The sequence below is a fragment of the Triticum dicoccoides genome, chromosome 1B (genome assembly GCF_002162155.2).
Source record: "Triticum dicoccoides isolate Atlit2015 ecotype Zavitan chromosome 1B, WEW_v2.0, whole genome shotgun sequence".
Classification (NCBI taxonomy): domain Eukaryota; kingdom Viridiplantae; phylum Streptophyta; class Magnoliopsida; order Poales; family Poaceae; genus Triticum; species Triticum dicoccoides.
This window is the reverse complement of record NC_041381.1, coordinates 698474841-698497317: the sequence shown is the minus strand read 5'-3', so window position 1 is coordinate 698497317 and position 22477 is coordinate 698474841. Positions and strand designations below refer to the sequence as shown.

Sequence of the window (22477 nt, the reverse complement as noted above, 5' to 3'; positions counted from 1 at the left end):
CTTAGTGTGCCAGAGTGATGTCCAGTTGCTGCTCTCCTCGAAACTAGAAGGCCCCTCGGTACCATATAGCCAATTTTCGCGGCTTAGCTTGGTGGTTTGGATCATGCGATATGCCGAACAGACGGTGAACATACCTTTCTTCTCTCTACTCCATGCCCAAAAGTCATCAATTCTCCTTGTGCATAGTGGGATCTTGAGTATGGCCTCGGCATCAATAGGTATGAATATTGAACGGACCACAACCTCATCCCACGTTGCTGTAGTTTGATCTATGAGCTCATGCACGCGGGTAGGTGGGTCTTGAACGAGAGAAACTATGGGCCTAGGGATGCCATCCCTCGGGATCCAGTTATGTTCCCAAATCATCATGTCCTCTCCCGTCCCGATTCTCCTAATGATCCCTTGCTTCATTATGTCCCTTCCGTCAATTATTGCACGCCAAATCTGCGAGGGGTGTGCACCCAACCCGGCCTCCAAAATTCCCGAATCAGGGAAGTAGGTTGCCTTCAGAATCAACGAGCTCAAAGTGTTAGGATTATTAAGCAATCTCCAAGCCTGTCTGGCTAACAACGCGAGATTGAAAATCTCGAGGTCACGGAAGCCCAGCCCTCCCATATATTTTGGCCTTGTCATGATCTCCCATGATACCCATGCTGGTTTCCGTTTGCCTTGCTTGCTACCCCACCAGAACTGCCGTATGATGGATGTGATATTTTCACATAGGCCTCTCGGCAGGCGAAAGCAGGCCATGGAGTAGACTGGGATTGCCTGAGCAACGGATTTGACGAGCACTTCCTTTCCTGCTGAAGACAACAACTTCTCCATCCACCCCTTTACCTTCTCCCACACACGATCACGGAGGTATTTAAAAGTGTCATTCTTTGAGTGCCCCACATCTGTTGGCATTCCCAAATATTTGTCGCTCAAAGATTCTTTTTGGACTTGAACAGCAAGCTTCACACTATCTCGGGTTGTCTAAGGACACCCCCTACTGAAGAAAATAGTAGATTTATCATTGTTCACTCTTTGGCCCGAAGCACGACAATAAACATCCAATAGGTTTGACACCGCTTCCGCTCCCTCAACATTGGCTTTGAAAAACAGCAGGCTGTCATCCGCAAACAGAAGATGGTTTACAGCCGGGGCTGTTGGGGCCACCTTGATTCCTTCCAGAACTGATGACTGAGAACTGGATTTTAAAAGGCACGAAAGGCCCTCCGCTGCAATCAAAAACAAGTAAGGGGAGATGGGGTCTCCCTGTCGAATACCTCTCGAAGGCTTGAACTGGTCTAGTTTCTCTCCATTGAAAAGAACTGAGAAAGACACTGACGATACCATGTTCATTACTGTGTCAATCCATGTTTGTGCAAATCCCAGTTTGGCCATTATCGCCCTCAAATACTGCCACTCCAACCGATCATACGCTTTCATCATGTCAAGCTTTAGAGCGCATGTGCTGTTACTCTTTGCCCTAGACCTCTTCATGAAATGTAGGCACTCGTATGCACATATGATGTTGTCTGTAATTAGCCTGTCTGGGACAAAGGTTGACTGCTCCTCGGAGATGATGTCAGGCAGTATTTGTTTGAGTCTATTTGCCACAACCTTTGAAGCTATCTTGTAAAGGACATTGCACAAGCTTATAGGTCTGAATTGAGATAGGAGAGTTGGGTTTGTTACCTTGGGTATTAGCACCAATACTGTATCATTTATACTCTCCGCACTCTCCTCTCCACGGACGATTCTGAGAACCACCCTCGTAATCTCCTCGCCGCACAAAGACCAGTGCCTCTGATAAAAATGAGCTGGAAAACCATCTGGACCCGGTGCCTTCGTCGGGAACATTTGGAAGTGGGCTACTTTCACCTCGTCACTTGTGTAAGGGGCGCATAAGATGTCATTCATACCTGCTGTGACCTTAACCGTAACATGAGACATGACCTCGTCGAGCCCTGTCACACCTTCGGAGGTGTATAAGGTTCGATAGAAGTCATTTACCATCTCTCTAAGATCTCCCGGGTCATCAATGAGAACACCCAACGAATTAACCAGGGCCTTCACCATATTCTTTTTGCGTCTCATGCTTGCTCTCAGGTGAAAAAAACGTGTGTTCTTGTCCCCGGAGGCTAGCCACTCGATCCTCGATCTCTGTCGCCACATCAATTCCTCCCTGTGATACAACTCAACTAGTTTGTCATTGATTTTTATCTCAATACGTGAAGGTCCCGATCTCGCAGGTTCGGCCCTAAGGCGTTCCAGTTCGAGTTTTAACGCTCGTATTTCTTTTCGAACGCTACCAAAGGTGTCTCTGTTCCACCTTGATAGATCTGTAGCTAGTGCAGCTAGCTTTCGCCGAAGCTCCTCCATAGTGTGGCCCGAGTGCTTCGAGCTCCACTTCTCTGAAATTGTGTCCTGCCAGTGTTCATGAGTCTCCCACATGGTCTCGTACCTGAAACCCTTGCATTCAGATTGTGTGCCGGGCTCATTTATTTCCAGAAAAATTGGACAGTGGTCCGAGGTGGCCGATGTCAAGTGAGACAGGCTGGCAAGGGGGAACTAAGCGCTCCACTCTGCAGATCCAAGCGCCCTATCAAGCCTGACACGTGTGAAGGTGCCTCCCGCAACCTTCTTTTCAAAAGTCCAGTAACGGCCCTTGTACCCCAAGTCCATCAACATGCACACGTCAATGGCGTCTCGAAAGCCCTGGATCTGGGCATTACTTCGCTGCCCCACCCCCTCGTGTTCATCCGGACGTAGAACTTCGTTGAAATCTCCGATACATAGCCATGGCAATGCACTTTGACCGCTTATGTTTTTTAACACTGTCCAGGTTTGATGCCTCAACGGGGTCTGTGCTTCACCATACACACATGTGAGACGCCACGGATCTTTCCCCGGGTCGAGAATTGAGCAATCAATATGATACACAGAGTAACCAAGAATCTCAAGTTTTATTGGATTGTTCCAGAAAATACCGATGCCTCCACTCCTCCCTTGACTATCTATAGCAAAACTGTTATCATAACCCAAAGTACCAGCAAGTGCTTCTACCCTACCTCTTTCAATCTGAGTTTCAACAATACAGAGAATGGGGGGGGGGGGCAAATTTCTTCGAAGGCTCTCGAAGCTCATTGACTGTCGCAGCGTTGCCCACACCGCGACAGTTCCAACATAGGGTATTCATTGCGCCCGGCGACCCTCCAGCTCGGAGGACGCCGATGTACTTTCTTGAAACTTGCCCGCTAGCGAGAGTTTTGGAGCATTCTCGGAGGCTGCAGCTAACTTGGCCCTCTTGGGTTCCTGTTTTGAGTTTGGGCTGACATCCACAGGTGGTGGTAAGAGCATGAGTGTTGATTTTCCGGTCTCCACAGAGGCTGCAGGCACCACCTGCGCCTGAGGGTTTGGTTTCTCCCCCATGTCGCCCTTGGTACGCTTGCGAGTGTCCTCCGCTTCTGCATCGCGGTATCACGCTGCATGCCCTCCTCCGTGTAGTCCTCCGGTACTGAACTCCGACCTGACTGGCTAGACCGCCCAGCACCACGGCCACGGCCCCCGCGTCCACCTCTTCCTGATGATCTGTTCTGTCCCGGGCCTGGGCCAGCCCCACGGAACCAATCTGCTCTAAGCTCCTTGAACACTAGGGCCGACTTTGGATGTATGCCATCCCCATGTTCCTTGAACTGATGCCCCAGGTGGCCGCAAACGGCACACCAATCAGGTAGCCTCTCATACTTGACCTTGAAAATTTGCCTCTCTTCCTTGTGAACCAAGCTAACCGCATTCTTCAAAGGTTTAAACACATTAATCTTTATTCTGACCCTGTAAAAATTTCCTTCAAAATCCAGCGACTTTGGCTCTGCATAGACAAACTCTCCTACCTTCCTTGCTAGAGCTTTTATGAGGGGGTAGAAACCATCAGGTAAGTCATGCACTTGCATCCATAGCTCTAGCGTATCCAACTTCACCAGCGAGGGTTTTGTAAAACCATCGTATTCAGCCATAATCACCGTGTTTCCCTTGTAGTTCCATGGCCCCTCTAGCATCGCCCTCTCCCATCACCTAGGCATGCAAATTGCATCGTATACAGATTTTCCTCCAAGGGCCGAATCTGAACTTGCTGCGCGAGATCCCAAGCAGCTCTCATCGTCTTGTAGAAGCCGTACTGGCTGTACTTCTTCTCCATATGGACGCGCACTATGGCCATCCATCTAGTCGTCTCTTGCGGCAGCGGATCCTCCTGATCTACCACTACATCGTCCATGTCCTCCTCATGGAGTCCAAGTTCGCTCATGAGCGCCTCCTAGTCCTTCGCCTTTGAACTCGAAGCCGATTCCGCCATGGTTGCCCTAACCCGAGAAAACTTCGATCGGGTGTTGTCGCCAAAACCCTAGCCTGACCCCAAGCCGCAGGAGCGTGTACCGGGACCGGGTCGCACTTCGAGTGCGCCGTGGTCAGTCCGAGCACAGCCTTACGGCGAAGACGGGGGGAGGGTAGCCGGAACCCTACCGGGCGATTCAATCGCCGCCGAGGGGAGAGAAACCCTAACGAGAGGGTTACTTTTTTTTCATTTGCTTTACCTACTTTTGCATTTGTTTGCATCTTTCGACGCCTTGTTTCATCGCTTAGGTGAAGCCAAAAGTGCTCCGGCTCTCGAGAATCTTGAAATAAGAAGGATCAACTTTCAGTGCCTGCACCCAACCGATTGAAGTTATAATTGCAAATTCTCCCAAGGGAAAAAGAAAACTACAAATGGAGCATCATTTTTTTCATGCATACACTTATACAAAGGCTATGCAGAGAGTGCAGAAACTTGATGAATTCTTTTTTATCATGGGATTTTGTACTACTTTCGTAAAACATGCTACTAGCTGGTGTTGTAATTCTTTTTCTCATGCAGTGAGCAAGGTGGAGCAGTGTGCCATCTACAGTATCGACAATGGCGAGTCTTGGTGGCAAGGTGCAGCGGGGTCTCGATGCTGGATACCGTTTGATGGTCGCGCGCAGGAGCTTGTTGCTCTCTGACATCGTGTTGGCGTCGATGGTGGAACGGTCTAGCAAGACCAGTGCATTGATTGTTCCTGGAGATTAGATTGTGGAAGAACGTGGTGACGGATTCTTCCGTGTGCGAATGCGGTGCACGCTCAGAGTCCGCTAGACCGGTTGGTTCTCCTGGCTAGCCAGCGGGAGGCTTGGTGACGCCACCGGATTTCTTTGTGTGTGTGGAGCTCGGTCAGGGCACATCGTCAACTTGTAGGTAGGGCGATAGTTTTCGCCAGAAATTGGATTTGCATTGATCTGTGTATTTATTTTGTAAGACCTTGTTGAATAATGAATAAAGATGGATGTATGCATCATTTTTATGCTGAGGCTGAGGGTAATCCTCCATTTCGGAAAAAGACCAACACAATAATGTACATGTGTGTAGAATTCTGATGCATTTGTGTAATCTTTCTTCTTAATTGCTTAAAAAAAGTAGATAAACATAATACAGTTCTAAAGCATTGAATTAAAAGTTGTTTCAGGTCAAGACTTTCCTTTTCTAGTTAAGAACATAATCATCCTAAGAAAATTCAAATAACTTTAGTCATACATTTAAAAGTCTGATTTGTGGAACAAACAATCAGTTTTCCTAAAGCATATCTAGATGCGCTCTAACTATTGCACATCTAAGTCATATGTCAATGATTTTATGCTAAGATTCGTGCAAAAAAATTATTTTGTCTTTTTTTTAATTTTTTTCTATTTTGATTGAGTCACTTAGATGTGCAATAACTCGAGCACATCTAGATATGCCCTAGACATACCCAACAATAATAAAGTAACCGATTGAGGATTTAAGGCAAGCCAGATGGCATGCCAAACATTTTTTATGGTGGGGAATGGTCATTTATTTTGCCACGGTGGCATACCTATTGGTGCTTTGGTTGGCCGTCCATCCCGTTGCATCCTTGTCTCTGGCACACTCTAGGGAGCTGCGTCCTCTTCCAGCTCCCTAGGCCTGTCGCCCTTGCAGCTCTAGTCCCTTATCTATGATCCATCCCAGATTTTGGCTCGTCCGGGGCTACAGACACCATCCCATCTCTGCCGCCTCTCACTTCGCGTAATCATGCAACTTCACCCTCCTTCGGAGTTCCCACGTCCGGCGGCGCCCGATGCCTCCTTTGGCGTCGCGCACAGCTCCCCTTCCTACAGTCGCAGCTTCGTCCTAAGCCCGACGACCTCCTCTTCGATTCATGCTCAAACGGTATTGCTTGGAATTGGACATGGTGAAATCCCTGCACCTTATGCTGGCAGCGGCGACACCTGCAGGTGTCGTTCCCTTTTTGGAGGAGCCCCTTACATGCATCTGTGTGTATAGCCAAAGGTGACACTGGCCCTAGGCATCTTTTCAATTGGATCATGAACCATGTCCATGAAGCCTCTGTTTCTGACTGAAACAAGCCAACAGCAATTGGAAACATCCAATTGTGTCCATCTAGAGCATTGCATGCTGCCAACTGATCATTCCACTTGCCTGTCAAAAATGATGAGTCTATGCTCAAATATGGACGGCACCCTGCTTTGAATCCATTGATGCAAGGCTTCAAAGCCATAAAAAAACTTGAAGAACTTGACTTCACCTTTGGCTGATACCTCAGTATCTATCTCCACAACACTGTCAGGCTTTCACTGAATGGACCGTCACCCAAGTTGTAGGGTTCACATCAACCAAGCGAAGCCAAGATGAGAAGTTGAGAACTGACTAGCCGCCAAAGTCCATGACAAAGTGCCGAACATATAACTCAGCCCCCATGTTGCTTCAATATTTGTTTCTCGTTCATGTCCAGCGACTAAGACCCGGCGGCGCCGGTGAAGATGGCCTCCAGCAAACTGCCCACTTATGTACATACACCTGGCCCAAGGCTAGCGAGTGCTCCGATGGTCTTGTATATGACCTTTTTTTTTACATCCGGGCTTGTATCTGTGCTTCATATGTACAACTAGAGTGCCACACTACAAACATGCTTCTTATATGTAACAATATGCTTTCATGAATTTTAAGGAATTAGTGACACGCAAGATTGCCAAGCCGGCCGTTATCTATGCTTCGGTTCTATTTTATTATTGCTTCAAAATGCCAAATGGTGATTTGAACACAGATTGTCTCATAAGCTGGGTGGGCTTATGTACATGTGTACGTTTCGATGTAGACTTGTTTCATTAATTACTTGCTTCAACTCATCTCCACATATGCTTCTATCCTAATTTTATATACTTGTTTATTTTTTTATAAACATGCTACACATAGTAGTACCCTTTGCTTTTGTTCTTCTTAATGTTACTTGCAGGAGATGATTTACCACCGCATGGTAATTGCCTACAAGCAGGGTATTGTCGAGGTCTCATCAACAAGCCATTGTTGTTCCTCATCGATGCCGTCATCGTTAATAGCGGTTTCCCTCCGATTTCCTGCGTGTTCCTCCATGGAAATATCTGTCTACACAACGGTGCCCATTCTCAACTATGTATCAACCTAGAGGGTCTTCTTATATGGTCTCGTTGGCATGTTCCCCATGCATGCACCGCGCAATCGTGGTGGACCTTTGGCATCATGCCTAACCATGTAACCTATACGTGGTGTGTATGGACGCAAATTGATCAGAGTGAAGTCTGTCTTAATCCTTGAGGTTGTAGAGCTCGTTGAAAATAAATCCTCACCTCAAAATCCCTGAAGTTTGTACCCTGTACTCATGATCCTGGTCTGGTCCCGACCCTGAACCTGTTTGGCGCACCGGGAACAGTTTCATCCCGCCCAGTATCAAAGTCTATTCTCGCTTGCATCCCTATCCCACATGTCTATCCATCCTCTATCCCTGGTGCATCTCTCCCTCCTGATATCAATGCAGCCGTGCGTGTAGCCCAAACTGAATGTGAGTTGCATCCCAAACTGACATGCCGCCGGCGACACTAACGCCCTAGGCTGTGCACTATGATGAGTGGCTTCATCTAGAGCCCTCCGTAGAGCATCATGGCATAGCGCGCAACGACATCCAATTGGGAGTGCACTTGCACCAGAGTTGTCGAATCCAGAGTCCAGATAAAGGCATTGGCGGCAGCTGAGCGTCGCGTCACCGGGCGCGCGTGTGGCCAAGATGTCCAGCCAAGAGTGGCTCTACGGGCCGCCGTTGCGCACGAGCATGGAGTGCAGGCGAACGATGCAGGCCTTGCTAGTGCGAGGAATGGAATTCACCACAGCGTGTGCATGCTGGGCTTGCCGGTGCAGCGAACGGCATCTGTCGTCGCAGCGGCCAGTACGGCCAGACACAAATAATACACGAGCCAAGCACCTTGCGAGGTACTCCATGCATAAAAACACAGCAGAACACACATGCACGTACAACGCAGCAAGTTACTCCATGCATGCACAGGAGTGCTTCTGATCCATTCCCAGCGCGATGAGAAAATGACGCGTGGGTCCACTTAATCAGTGAGAGTACAAAGTTATTCCACTGGGATTGTCTTTTTTCTGGTGTGTCAAATTGGTTTAAACTGATTGAGAGGGTCGGGATCAGACCAGGATCATGAGTACACGGTATAAATTTCATAGATTTTGAGGTGAGGGTTTATCTTCGACGAGCTCTACAACTTTAAGGTTTTAAACAGACTTCACTCAATTGATCATCAAGCAAATACTATTTTCCTTTAGTGTTAAAAACATAAACTATTTTCGTTTATAAGCAAATTATACTCTCTGTAAAACAAACATTTGCTTGGTTGGAAGCAAACACTATTTTGTGGTGTTGGAAGCAAAAGCATCATGTTGAAAAAAGTATAAAGAGCTTCTCCTCCACAAAAACCTAGGGTTTTTGCCTCCCGCCGCCGTCGCCGCCGCCGCCGCAGGTCCGCCTCCTCTCCGATGGCCTTAGGGCCATGGGGGCGCAGTGGATCTCGGGAAGGGTCGGCGGGAGGGCTCCATTTTTAATCGTTTCTTTCAGTTTTGCTAGGGTTTGTGTCCTGCTCAGGAAGACGAGACGGCGGCGGCTCCCTGAAGAAGATGGAATAAAGGTCTCCCCGCCTAGCCCCTGTTCCGGCGATGCGTCTAGCATCGTTGGTGGGCGTGTGGAGGTGTGTCTCTGGCGGATCTATCTTTTGTGGGTTTGCTCAGATCTCGTCGTTGTTCGTCTACGTTCGTGTGTCTTCGGATTGGATTTTTTTGATCTATGTTATTCTTCATCTGCAGTGGTTGCTGTTCTGGTGCGCTGGTCCTGCGGGGCCTTAGCACGACGACTTCCCGACTGTATACTACAACAAGTTGTGCCCGACTCCGGCGATGGAGGGCGATGACGGCGGCGCGCCTTCGGCTCGCTTCAGTGCTGGTAGTTGTTGCTAGGTGGTTTGCGGATCTGGATGTAATTTCTATTATTTCTGGTATTTGTTGTACCACCATGATTGAAGATGAATAGATCGACAATTTTCTCCCGAAAAAAAGGAAGCAATTTAATGCTCCTCCAAAACAATTCTTCGTTTGTTCGAAGCACATATTTTGTTTGGAAACAAAATAAATGTTCTGTGCAGGACGCAAAAATACCCAGGATTAAAATAAGCCACAATCAGCAAAGTTTGGTATATATGGAAACAAAATTTGCCTCATATGGGAAGCAAATTTTGCTTCATACGGGAAGCAAATGTTGCTTCATATGGAAACAAAACTGAAAAGTTTTTGAAACAGTTCTATGCTCAATACAAGGAAGCATAAAACGCAGCGGGGATCTCATTTTCTGGAGTTATTTGATTCCTTGGATCAGAAGTTGATTTCAGAAAACCTGGAACCAGCGAACAAGTAATAACAAATCCCACGTAATTAGGCAGTCACGTACCAAGGAAACACTCAATTACCCAACCAGATCGGACGTCCATGTCGCTTCGTATCCAACGGCATAGGACTAGTCTGATGGATGCATGCTATCAGTAGATTGATGCCTAGCTAGTACTACAATCTCTTTGGTTTCTATCAGTAGATTGTTGCCCTCATTATTATTTTCTTCTTCATAGAAACCAAAGAGATAATAACTCAAAAAAGAGAAGAAGAACCGTGACGAATAAGAGTGAGGAAAATATCATGATCATCAATGCATAGATAGTCTTCTTAAGAAATTAAGATTGGTTTCCGGAAAAAAATAATTTAAGATTGGACCCGGAACTCCCGCAAAAAAAAGGAAAGAAGATTGGACCCGGATGCTAGCTTAGAATATTTAGATAACAAATTGTGCATTCACTATATTTGGCGTGTAAATCAATTAACAATGATGCACCAGATAAGCCGTATAGTATACTCCGTGATTACTAGCCCTATTCTAATTTTTACCATAATTAATGCATTAGAGATTTTATACTCCGTGAGATCTCCACCGATCGGTCTCTATATAAACTCGACGAAGGGTGAGCATGGCCAATGCGTCAAGATTTTCGGGTCCTCATGGCAGTCTTTACGAAGAAGAGCGTTGTTGCCGTGTGCTTGGGGGCTCTCATGCTCATGACCACCCTTCTCTCCTTGGAAGGTTCAGAGTTTGGTACGTACGTTCTCTTAACTAGCACCTACTCCATCCGTTTGAAATTACTTATCTCGAAAATGGATATATCTAGAACTAAAATACGTCTAGATACATTCATTTTTCACGACAAGTGATTCCGAACAGAGGGAGTATCAGTTTTCACAAGATGTATATATCTTGCGACGTTGAGCATGATGAATGTGTTTTTATATTTCTGCACACGTAGTTATCCAACATGTGAATTAATTAATTGGAATAGCAAATGATGTTCTACGGTTTTGTGTGTGTGTGCATGTGCAGTTGGATGTATGGAGCCCCACCAGAACTGCTTCCCAGATGACTGCCAGAAGACATGCGCGGACAATATTATTGGAAAACATGTGAAAGGTTCCTGCGAACCGGAGCATGGACCGCTAAAACCGTATCCCGCGCTTGTGTGTTGCTGCTATAGAGACGGTCTCCGATCATGATAAACATGGCGCTTAATTAGTCCACCACGGGAGTGAGACCGTCAGTTCGATCCACCTGTTGTATAGAATTAATAATTGAATATCTTTGAGGAAAATCAGATTAGCAAAGTCGTGAGCCACCACAAAAAGTACAACCTACCCGATATGATATATGATAATTATAATTCTCTATGTTATAATTATTGAGAGAAATAATAATATTGTTGTCTGCGGTGCATTATATTCTTTTTTGGGAATGGCCAAAAGCTATATACTCCCTCCGTTCCTAATTGTAGTGCGCATAAGTTTTTCACGGAAATTCCGCAATGTAGTGCGTACTTCTAGCTGCGAGCGGTTTTGGACGAAAACACCCTCCCACCGAGCAGCGCAGGCTCCACCACATCGTCTCTCTCCCTTATCTCTTCTCGCAGCTTTCCCCCCACCTCGACCTCCTGTAGTATGAACGCGGAGGGCCAGCTCCAGCTCGGGCGAGCCCACACAGGGTAGGCGGCGCAAAGCAGGGCCACCAGCCGCAGGAGCTCGGCGAGCGCGCGGAGCTCATCATGGAGCCGTCGACGAGGCTGGGGCGCTGGGCGAGTTTCTTGGACATGCATAGAGGGGCAGCACGCCGGGGTCGCGGTGGCTGCGGCTCACAAGAACCAGAGCCCAGAGGCGCCGCCGATGCTGTTGTTCGAGGATGGGAGAGTGCGACTCCGCGCCCACGGCCGGTATCTCCGCATCTGCCATAGCCGATGTCTTCGCGGCCACCACGTGCAAGAACGGCGTATCCGCGTCGAGCGCGTACATGGCCGGCAGCGACGCCGCTGCTCGAGGATGGGAGTGCGCCTCCGCGCCCACAGCCGGTGTCCCCGCATCCGCAACGACTGACGTCTTTCCGTCCATGGCCGGCGGCGGCACGTCCTGGGCCCGCATCCCTGGCCGGTGTCGTCTTCGTGTCCCCGTGTCCATGGACGGCGGCGCAGAGCAGGTTCACCAGCAGCGGGAGCATGCGCAGCTGCGCACCGCATCCTGGCGGCAGCGGGAATCGACTGGCGGCGGCGGGATTGGACCAGCGGCAAGGAAGGTGTTGTCGCCACTCCGAGAACGCCGCCGTTCTTGCAGATGGTGGCAGCACGCCGGCGTTGGCTTCTTGTGCGGCAGCGGCAGCGGCTTAAAGGAGCCAGAAGAGCCATCCACGCCCACCGCGTCCAGCGTCCATGGCCAGCGTCGCCGTGTCCTTGGTCAGCATCCCGCTTCCCTGGCCGGTTTTTTGCTGGCCGTAGACGCTCGCGTCGGACACACATACCAGTGTACTAGTACTGCTAGGAGGGACAAACCATGGAGGAGCGAGGGCTTTCTGGTCCAAAAATAAACGCCAGCACACACATTGGTACCTGCGCTGAAATCTATGCGCACTAGATTGAGGAACGGAGGGAGTAGTAAATATCATGAACCCATACAAAAACATTCTTACATAAATTGAAAATTAAATCTAAGTCCGTGGGAGTTCCGAAGTCTTGTTTCATCAACATCCATAGGCGGCGTGCCATGAGCAAAGCTCATTGTGAGCTCTCGGCCTTGGTCTCAGCGGCACAAACTTGCTGAAATCTAGGTGTTTGTATAAGCAGTGGCTGGGAAGTCGTCGACGTAGATTAGAAGACGTGGACGGGAGTGATCTGAGTAGCAAATCACCACCTTGCAGAACAAAACGTCATAGAGGACCTGCAAAATGCCGACCAAACAGACATATGGGGGAACACAAATCTTACAAGCTCGAGGTTTGGGTTGGCCAACCTTCATCGCTCAGAAGTGAATCCGAAGGATCAAGATGCATGCTTACGTTGTTTGCTGCACAAGATAGCACGACAAAGACAAACCGTAGAAAAATAAACTAGATTGGAAAATTAAGAACAGTAAAACTATACCTAATCCCTGCCCTCTCATGAACTAGACATTCCTGGCCGTTTGATTTCGTCACGGGGACATTCCTGATCGTTAGATCTTCGTTTGATGCTGTATTTAGCGCTAAATGGGGCACGCATCATAAGGGCAGCTACTCCCGTAGCTTTTTTGGACTCCTGTGGTAAAATGGGCCTTCCGCGACAGCCCATTTAGCCGAGCGAGGTCCATTGTGTGTCGCTACTATCTCCCCCTGTGTCCGTAAAAAAACTGCTCGGTCCAGACTCCAGACTCCAGAGGGGATCCATCGCCACGCGCTCCAGCCGAGGCGTGCGAGGGGAGCCGACGCGAGCGATAGGATCCAGCAGCGCGCGGGATGCGGGTGAATCATGCGCCGGCCGATCCAGCCTAGGCGACCGATCCGCCTACGAAGTGGAAACGGGGCGACGCGGAGAGAGGAGGTGCGCGAGGAGATCCATCAAACGGGGCGATTATGGCCGGCGGCCTCATCTTCTAGAAACTGCTCGCCATTATACCTCAGTTTCTAAGCGTGCATTCATGGCGATTCATGTGCCAATCCTTTCCGCTGCCGAGCTGTACGTGTATATATTGCTTCCTCCTCTGGTACACTTCGCTCACTCTCTCTATTGCGGCAGCACACCATCTTACAACAAAAAGCTTGGGGTAGGGTTCTCTGTATTTCCTTGTATTGCTTTTTATTTCATCAATGACTTGTTTCTGCAGGAAGCAACCACATTGACCTAATGTCCTCTCATACCGAAATTTGTGCCATGCAGGTGATGTTCATGCTAGCGGTGCTCGATTGATTTCATTTTGGAGATTGGTATTGGAATTTTTTTTTGGTGTTGGTAATCTCAAATGGCTTCTGGACAAGTAACATCGATGTATTTACGCTGCATGATTGCTTACATGAAATCTTCCTGTGTTATGTTGATGCTCCACTACTTCCAGTTTCACTGAAGAATTCCATGCTCTCTGTAGTTACGCCTCTTAAAGATGGGGCATATACTTCCTTTTGTTTAGACAAAGTGTCAGTATGTTTAGTGTCTTCCTATTGATGTTCAGAAGCAGAGGTCTTCCTACTAGCAGTGTCTTAAGGCCAATATGTAGCTACTCTGTACAAGACCTAACAGGTTCACTGGAACTTCCATTTCCTGCCACTTTTGCACTATTATCTTTTGTTCCTGGGTTTTCTGAAAGTCTATCTGAAAATTGACACCAGTAGCCTTAAGTGCAACAATTGTTCTTGTAACCTTGCCATATTTTGGAGGCAGAGGTTTGCGCTTACTATACGTTACACAATACCAATCTGCATTAGATATGCCTTCTTTCCCATCCTGCTAAAGAATTTTTAGTTTATACCCCTCTCGCAAGCATCACAAACGAGTAAAATCTCCACAACAGTGAATTTTTTGGAGAGCCAATAGAGTAAAAGGCGGAACCATTCATGCAAAACGAGTTCATTATGTAGTCGATTAGGAGTAGAACATTTCCTCGTGCAAAAACAATAAAATTGTACGTTTACAGGTGTGGAGTTGAGCACTTAACTTTTTTCCTATGGTTTGTGTTGGCATTCACTTTGTGACTTTTTTTTGTTTTCATCCCTGTTGACCATATCCATTTATTGAGAGCTTGAAAACATCAGATCAGGTACATTTCCATTTCACTGTTAACCCAGTTCATGCTTCTGTACCAAAACAACTAATCACATCGCACTTGGGCTGAGCTCAGCGCCTCAACCCTGCCATTTAGTTGAATGCAAACACAGATCTTAATTGCCTATATGGTGCGGGCTTATGATGGATTATGGTACTAGCCACCCTATATCAGTGAATGGAAAAAGTGTAGTCGTTAGAACTTAAAGATGTAAAGAAAGATACTTATGCTATATTTTTTTAGAAGTGCTTATGCACTTTCTTGCTTTTATGTGGCTATGCAAAGCTGAATGTGTTGATGATCAGTTCAACAAGTGCTGGAGTCGAGGAGGTTTCATTACTACTTTGTTTCATCAGTTATTTTGTTTCATTTCTCTTCCACCTGCGTTGAAATAATGGATATATGGACTATGGTCTATCTTCTATAACTGATATCGATTGTGCCAAAGGACTATTATGTCTTTTGAGATGAAGATTGTAGCTATGTTGTCCTTAAATTGCAAGCAACTTTTTTACTATATTTCATGCCACCAATAACTGTCACCCTATTGGAAAAATGAAAAAAATGGATGGACGCAGCAACGCGCGCCATCAATGATCTAGTAAAATCTTGTGACACACCATCTTCCTCATGTCTCTGAACGACACGAAGGAGCACAGTCGAAAACATGACGAGACGGGAGGACCTTATTCCATGTTGTTGGCAACATCTCGCCTCCATTGGCCAATATCACCCAACCGAAGACCTGGGGCCCTCAACCCCACCTTTGTCGGAGCAACAGGCGGAGGGAGATGTAGACTTTAGTCGTGCAGGAGAGTAGGTATCAGCCGTTGCCTATCAACAAGGTCGCAGGAGTAGTTCCATTGTTGCGATTCGCTCCTCAATGTTCTTCCTTGCATGTTCGGATACCTTACAGGCGGTGCACTTGTACGGCTCGGATGAACCGTTGATCAAGAGATCTGATTGAGTGACGAAGGAAGAGGATGAGGACAAGGCTGATCAACATATCACTCCAACTCTACTTTCGCTTCGAGGACTGCGTATCTACTCGTAAACTTGTGATTTATCTACTAACCATGCTCCTAGGAGAGTGATCTGTGTGTGGAGGAGGCAGCAATGGATGAAAGCCGGCTGGATGGCCCGTCGATGAGATGGAGTTGGAGGTGGCACGTGCGTACATACTCCTATATGGAAGTTAGATGAAAGAATTAATGGGGTGTTTGGTTTCGAGGAGGAAGACAAGTGAATTAAGGACTAGAATTAAAACTGGTCGGTATATGAAACACGCTTGTTTTTTTTCCTTTGTTGTGAGGCGGGACGAGATTGTTATTTTTTTTGGAGAAATACTTGTATTACTCATTCACCAAAAAGCCTTACAATCATGTCTCCACATGAGGCTGTAGTGCATAGTGTAGCCCACGAGATGGTGTGACCCATAAGGAGCCGGTATGTATTTCGCTAGGATGGATGGTGAAGTTTACTGGGTGATGTATTCCCCAAGGTTTCTAGTGAGACTGGGTATTCCAAGACATATTTGAATTGATTTGTAAAATCGCCAATTCAAAATTCAAGGAGATTGTTGCGAACAACCTAGCCAACAATTTTACTTGTCATTGTGTGAGTGGATGAGTCGTCAACGATTCAAGATTGGAGAAGAATGAAAGACAGAGCGTCAAGATTAGGGGAAAGATTGTTGAGAATAATATTGTCTAAGGGTCTGTTTGGTTGGAGACTAGTGTGGCCAAGCCAAAGTGTGGCTAACCACACAAGTATGGCAAGCCACACAAGTGTGGCTAAGAAATTGGACGCCAAACTTTGGCAAAAGTTGGCAAAAAAAATTATCTCTTTGACAAGTGGGCCATAGGGGCAATAAAGTGTGGCAAGCCAAAGTGTGGCAAAAACCAAACACATGCTTGGCAAACTGTGGCTGCTAAATTTTGGCTTGGCAAATTGTGGCTGGAAACCAAACAGCCCCTAAGTACGTAACTAGCATCTTGTTTGGTGACTAGTACGTGTGGCGCCAGTAGTAGTACTAGGTAGGTCATCAAAGTTCAGTTGTAATTAGGCTCGATTAGGCTAGTCACAGTGGGGAGGAACTTAGGAGTAACATCACACACTCCAATACAACTTTGCTTATGTGGCACGTATTTAATGAAGAGAGAGGTGCTTGTGGTAACTAGCTAAGTTACCGGAACATCACACACTCCAAGAAACAATGAGTCTATAACCTAATAAATACATCATTGCATGACACTACATAGATGTTCCTACCCATTATGGAGATAGTAACATAGTCTAGGAAAGTTTGTAAGTTACTAGCTTATGTTCTTGCCCATTGTGACCAGCCTTAGTACTAGTAGTACTACTACAACACGTGCATGTCCTAGTAGTGCAAGTTATAATCAGGTTCTAGACTTTTTTTTGAGACAAAGGTTCTAGACTACTAGTTCGCATAGGCTAGGAGGCCAAGTTTAGAGCATCTACCACCGGACTTTGTAAATCCGGCCCATCAAATGCCCGTGGATCGGGCACTAACAGAGCACCCATCAAATAATCGCTTCCACATTCGGACACCACAATTATCATATGTTAAATTCACACAAACTCCTGCAACTACGTTGATGCACACACATCGTCCGGCTACTCCATCTCTACTAACCAAATATGCCATCGGACTAACAAAATTTGGCATGTTTGGCTATGGTGGAGATCATCCATGGCTTCCCTTGCCCTTCCTGGTGCTCTTGCCGTCCTTTTCGCGGAAGTACCGGTCGAAGGCGCAGTAGGGATCAAACTGAATTTTCTCGTTGCTGGAGCTGTCCTAGTTGCCATCCTTATCTTCCTTTTGAATTTTCTCGTTGCTGGAGTTGTCCTAGTTGCCATCCTTATCTTCCTTTGGTGGCAGTCCGGCCATTGCATGGACCGTCCGATTTTGCTCTCGGGCGAGGGCGCGGGTGTTCCTCCGCTGTCGTTTACTCCTTTGCGGCCGCCTGCACCGCCGTGTCTTCCGCCTGCGCCGCCGCTGCCGCCATATCCGCCGCGATACGGGCCTCAGCAACCCTTATCCTCTCCTTCCCATGGCGGACGCCCGTTCCCGGTGGGACTTGTAGTATGCCCGACCGGTGATGGAGAAGGAGAGGTTATCGAGCTGCCGGGACCGCAGTGATCCAGCCCCGGAGGACCCGAGCGCCCGTTGAGCCGATGCTATGGAGTCACGACGGGCAGATCCTTCCGTTGGCCGGGCGGTGTCCTCCCGGGGTGCGGCGGAGTGCAATGCGGACAACCATTGCCTCCTCCAACCTAGACGGGATGACACCCTAGTCGACGGATCCGGACTATTCAGAGTCGGATCCACTGCCCGCCATGCCGGAGATGACAGGAGACCGCCGGAGATGAGCTTGGCTGGCAGAGGGGAGTGGACCAGAGTGGGGTGAAGTGGCTAGGGTTTGGTCCGATGAGCGGATGGGGAGGAATATATGTGGGGACGGGTGGGCCAGCGTGGGCCATGTCCGATGTGACGGACGTGCACGGGCGCCCTCATATCCTCCCCATATTTGGGCTGGATGTGGGGGGTGCCAGTCACCCGGGCGTTTGAGGGCCGTTTGAGGCGCCCATCCGGATCAAAATTTTGCGACCAGGCAGCCCGCCCATCCGTATGAGGCGGGTTTGAGAGGTCCGGCTGTAGATGCTCTTAGCTCGTTTGGTAGTGCGTGTATACAAGCACAACCTAAGGTGTGAGTTTATAGTAACCGGGAGAAAAGAGAAAATAAAGAGAGAAACAAAGGGCACGATAAGGACCCTTGGCTATCAGTTTTTGTGTGCGCATGTTCATCGCAGTTTGATGTGATCGATCATGAGAGCCAAATTCCAACATAGAAAAAGATAAACCCTCCATACAAGCACAAAGCTCCGCTTTTAATGCATCCTTGCAAGAGTATAAGACTCTGCATGCCACCAGGAGGCAGTCCAGTTGTACAACACACAGTGCCTACAACTCCTTAGCCAGTACCTATGACGAACTGGACGGTCTTGTCTGTTGATGGCTCTTACTCATCTTAGGATGGCAGTGCAGGTGTTCGAATGGTCTTCCGACGCAACGACGGATCGGTAATTCTTGCTGCTTATTGAGTTATTTTTAATTGTAACGAGATATTGGAGGCGAAGATATGTGCACTTATGTAGAGCAACAAGTAATGGTGCAATCTGATTCTTCCTCACAAGTGATAGCTTGTCTGGTTTGGCTTATGGACACTTGGTAGCAGAAATCAAGTCGATGATGAATGAAAGGTAGTTTGTTCCACAGAACATGAGTAAAGCGCAAAACAGGGGAGCATATTGTATGGCAAAATATAGCCGTACCAATTCATGTACTACGGTGTGGATAAGAAGATATCCTCCGTGTTGTGAGGACTATTGCATTGCCTCCCGATTGTAACCCTGTAATTTTGAAATAAAACCCCTATATGATCTTAAAGAAAAGGCTATGGACGCTGAGAAAGTAATGTCACCAGAAGAGTTCCTCAGGAATATGGCTGCAGATTCTCTACCTTGGGCAAGGTAGAGAGGTACAGTAACCCTGCAATTTCAAATATTTTCGCAAATTGAAAAAATGAAAAATAAAAAGAAATAAAATTGAAAATAGAAAATGAAACATAAAAGGGAAAAGAAAGAAATATTGGGTGACCTCGCGCCCCACATCGGCCGCCCCAGAACGCGTGCAGGGAGCTGGGGGGTGCCCTCCGCGTCATATAGGATCAGCCCCATCCATCTATTGCATTGGCTCATTGTTTTAGCTAGTACAGCTTTATCGCTTGCAGCAGGCCGACATTTGTGGCTTAGCGTTCCTCATGATCATGCAATGATATCCATGAACATTCAAGTTTAATAAAGTGGAACGACTTTATCCCTTAAAAAGTATCTATGCCACTGTCTCAAGTTTCATCTTATAGTTGCTTTTGGAGAAGAGAGACCAACTTTTTTGTGATACATCCTTATCAAAGTCTCATAGCTTTTTTAAATCAAAAAACGGTTACATCGTCCACCATCCACCTTAGAGCATCTATAGCCGGACTTGGCAAATCTGCCCCCTATACGCCCGCGCGTGTGTCCACAGACAACGATGGACAACCCTTCATCTCGCGGATAGCTGCACAACTCGATTGTGGATCGCCAAATCCATGCAATTCATGCACATAGATAATAGCACAAACATTCATCACAATTCAACAGTTCGACAATGCACAAAGCAAAAAAAAAAAGAATCATGTTTCAACAATCCGGACATCCCAAAATAAAATTGAAGTCCGAGCGTGACAGAGCACTCGCTGGCCGGATCACTCACCAGGCGCCATCCATGTCGCGTGCTCCACGACCATCCCTTGGCTCCTGCTCCGCCTACATCCTTATCGCATGCTCTGCCTGCGTCCTTGCCTCGGCTTCCAATGTTGCCATCGCCGCTCTTGCCGAGGAGGAGGGTGGTGGGTTTTGTGGACTTGGGAGATTAGCTGTGAATTTCTGGTGGGCTTTGGTTGTCTGGTCTGACGTGGCGTTTAGGGCCGGTATGAGGAGCCGTCTTCGGCGGGTGCTTTTTTTACCAGGCCATCCTCCGGGGAGTTTGAGGCCGGTTTGGGGCACCCGCCTGTAGATGCTCTTACAACTGATGTTGGCGGCTCATGAGATCGAAACCGCGGACCTAGCTAGCTCTTGACAGACACAGTTTGCCTCCCTAGAAAAGTGCATGAAAGAAACCGAAGTATATCAGAACCTAACGGCCGTATAAACTCTCGTCAACAACGGAGGTGTCTATGGTGATTTGATGAATCTCAAGATGATGTGTCGGCTCGGTATCTCAGAGGTGTTTATAGGGGTTGGGGTGTGTGTGCTTGCATTCATATAGGTGTGTCTATAAGAGCGCATGCGTTTGTACTTTGTACTATGTTAAAAAAAAGCAGTTAATATTGGACTCGAATGCAAGTCAAGAATAATTTGCTCCAACACGAGATAACAAATTGTACATTCACCATATTTGGCGTGTAAATCAAATAGTAGTAAAATTGATGCACCAGATAAGGCCTATACTAATTTACGCACAATTAATGCATTTAATACGAGATAATTCCCACCATTCTTATCTAATTGTACGATAATTAATGCATTAACTATTTGGTACTCCGTGATCTCCGCCTAGCTATTTGGGTCTATATATAAACGCAACGAAGGGTGAGCATGCCCACTGCATCAAGATTTTTGGGTCCTCATGGCAGTCTTTACCAAGAACAGCGTTGTTGCCGTGTGCTTGGGGGCTCTCATGCTCATGGCGACCCTTCATCTCTCCTCGGCAGGTTCAGTCTATGGTACGTACGTACGTTCTCTTAATAACTAGCGTCTGTCAGTTTTTCACAAGATGTATATATTTTTGTACACGTAATTATCCAACACGAATTAATTAGTTGGAGTATTTTTTTTGTTTGCCTCTGTGTGCAGTTGGATGTTTCGAGCCACACCAGAACTGCTTCCCAGATGAGTGTCAGAAGACATGCGCGGACAATGTTCCTGGAAAGAATCTGAAAGGTTCCTGTGAGCCGGACCATGGCCCACTAAAACCGTATCCCGCGATTCAGTGTTGTTGCTATAGAGACCCTCCGGTCATGAGTAACATGGGCGCTTAATTAGTCGACCCACCTGTTGTACACAACTAATAAATCAATATCTTTGAGGAAAATCAGATTAACAAAGTCGTAAGCTAAGTCAAATAGTATATGTCATAATTATTGAGAGAAAGAATAATATTGTTGTCTGCGGTGCATTATATTAATTGTTTTTTGTCGCTATTTCGGGTCGCTCGTTTTGTGATGTTTGCTTGCTGGGCTTGTTTGCGGCCTCGGTTGTCCTTTGTATGTTGTTTTCTATGATGGGCTTGACTGACTTGGGCTGGTTTGTGTTGATTTTTTTATCTCTTTTCTTTTTTGTTTTTGCAGAAATATTTAAAGGAAAAAAAAGGAGCGATATAGAACAAAAAGAAAGCCTAGTTATGGAAAAGGGAACATGCCTTCCCACGTGACCAAGAAAGAGAAATGGTAGTGTTACACAAACCAGTAGACACAGGCTAAAATGCAAAAAAAAAAAAAACTAGAAGTTATAGAACGCTAGAAGTAGTGGGACGGATATTGCTAGTGAAAATAAAATGAGAAAGGGTGAATGATGGCCTTGTTCTCTGCAAACCTGCAGAAATGGTATAATGCTAGAATATAAACAGCAGGCAATGAGTGCTAAAACACAAGCAAAAAAGCACAATAAAATAAAATAAAATTAGAAAAGGTGAATGATGGTCTTGTTCTCTGCAAACCAGCAGAAATGGTATAATGCTAGAATATAAACAGTAGGCCACGAGTGCTAAAACAAACAAAAAAAAAGCACAATAAAAAAATAAAATAAAATTAGAAAGGTTTAAATGATAGGTGATGAAACGGTTTTTAGTTATTTGTGTCTGGAATGACTATGATCATTTAATGAAAATAAAAGTAAGCTAGCAATATTTTCAAAGGAAAAAACTCAACTTAGGACGACCTTTTCAACTTAATAAAAAATTGATATAACAAGAATTACTTTGATTGCATTTATGCGCAAGTGGGCCTTTGGGCGGCGCACAACAAGGACAAACACTTGCCTTCTTCCCTTAGTTGCAGCTGAATTACAACGTTTACAGTTGTGAATTGAGAATGGACATGCAACTTCCGCACAAGTTTTTTCACACAGAAAAAACATCCAAGGAGAAAAAATGTCTCCCACAGGGATCTCGTATTAGGATGTTTCTTCATGCAGTGGAGAAAGAACTTGAAAAATGAAAAATAATATAGAACTAGATCATTGATGGCGCGCATTGCTGCGCCCGTCTATTTGAGCGCTCCAATGTTAGGGATT

At 46.7% G+C, this 22477-nt stretch overlaps 2 long non-coding RNA genes across 2 annotated transcripts; both read left to right on the top strand.

The window, feature by feature from the left end:
- Positions 1 to 13452: 13452 nt before the first annotated feature.
- On the top strand, positions 13453 to 13835 carry LOC119313574. The gene is made up of 2 exons (XR_005151852.1): positions 13453 to 13564; positions 13678 to 13835. It is a non-coding gene; the product is annotated as an uncharacterized LOC119313574 (long non-coding RNA).
- A 6960-nt stretch (positions 13836 to 20795) lies between these two features.
- LOC119313563 lies at positions 20796 to 21371 on the top strand. Its single transcript, XR_005151841.1, has 2 exons — positions 20796 to 20910; positions 21041 to 21371. It is a non-coding gene; the product is annotated as an uncharacterized LOC119313563 (long non-coding RNA).
- Positions 21372 to 22477: the final 1106 nt, after the last annotated feature.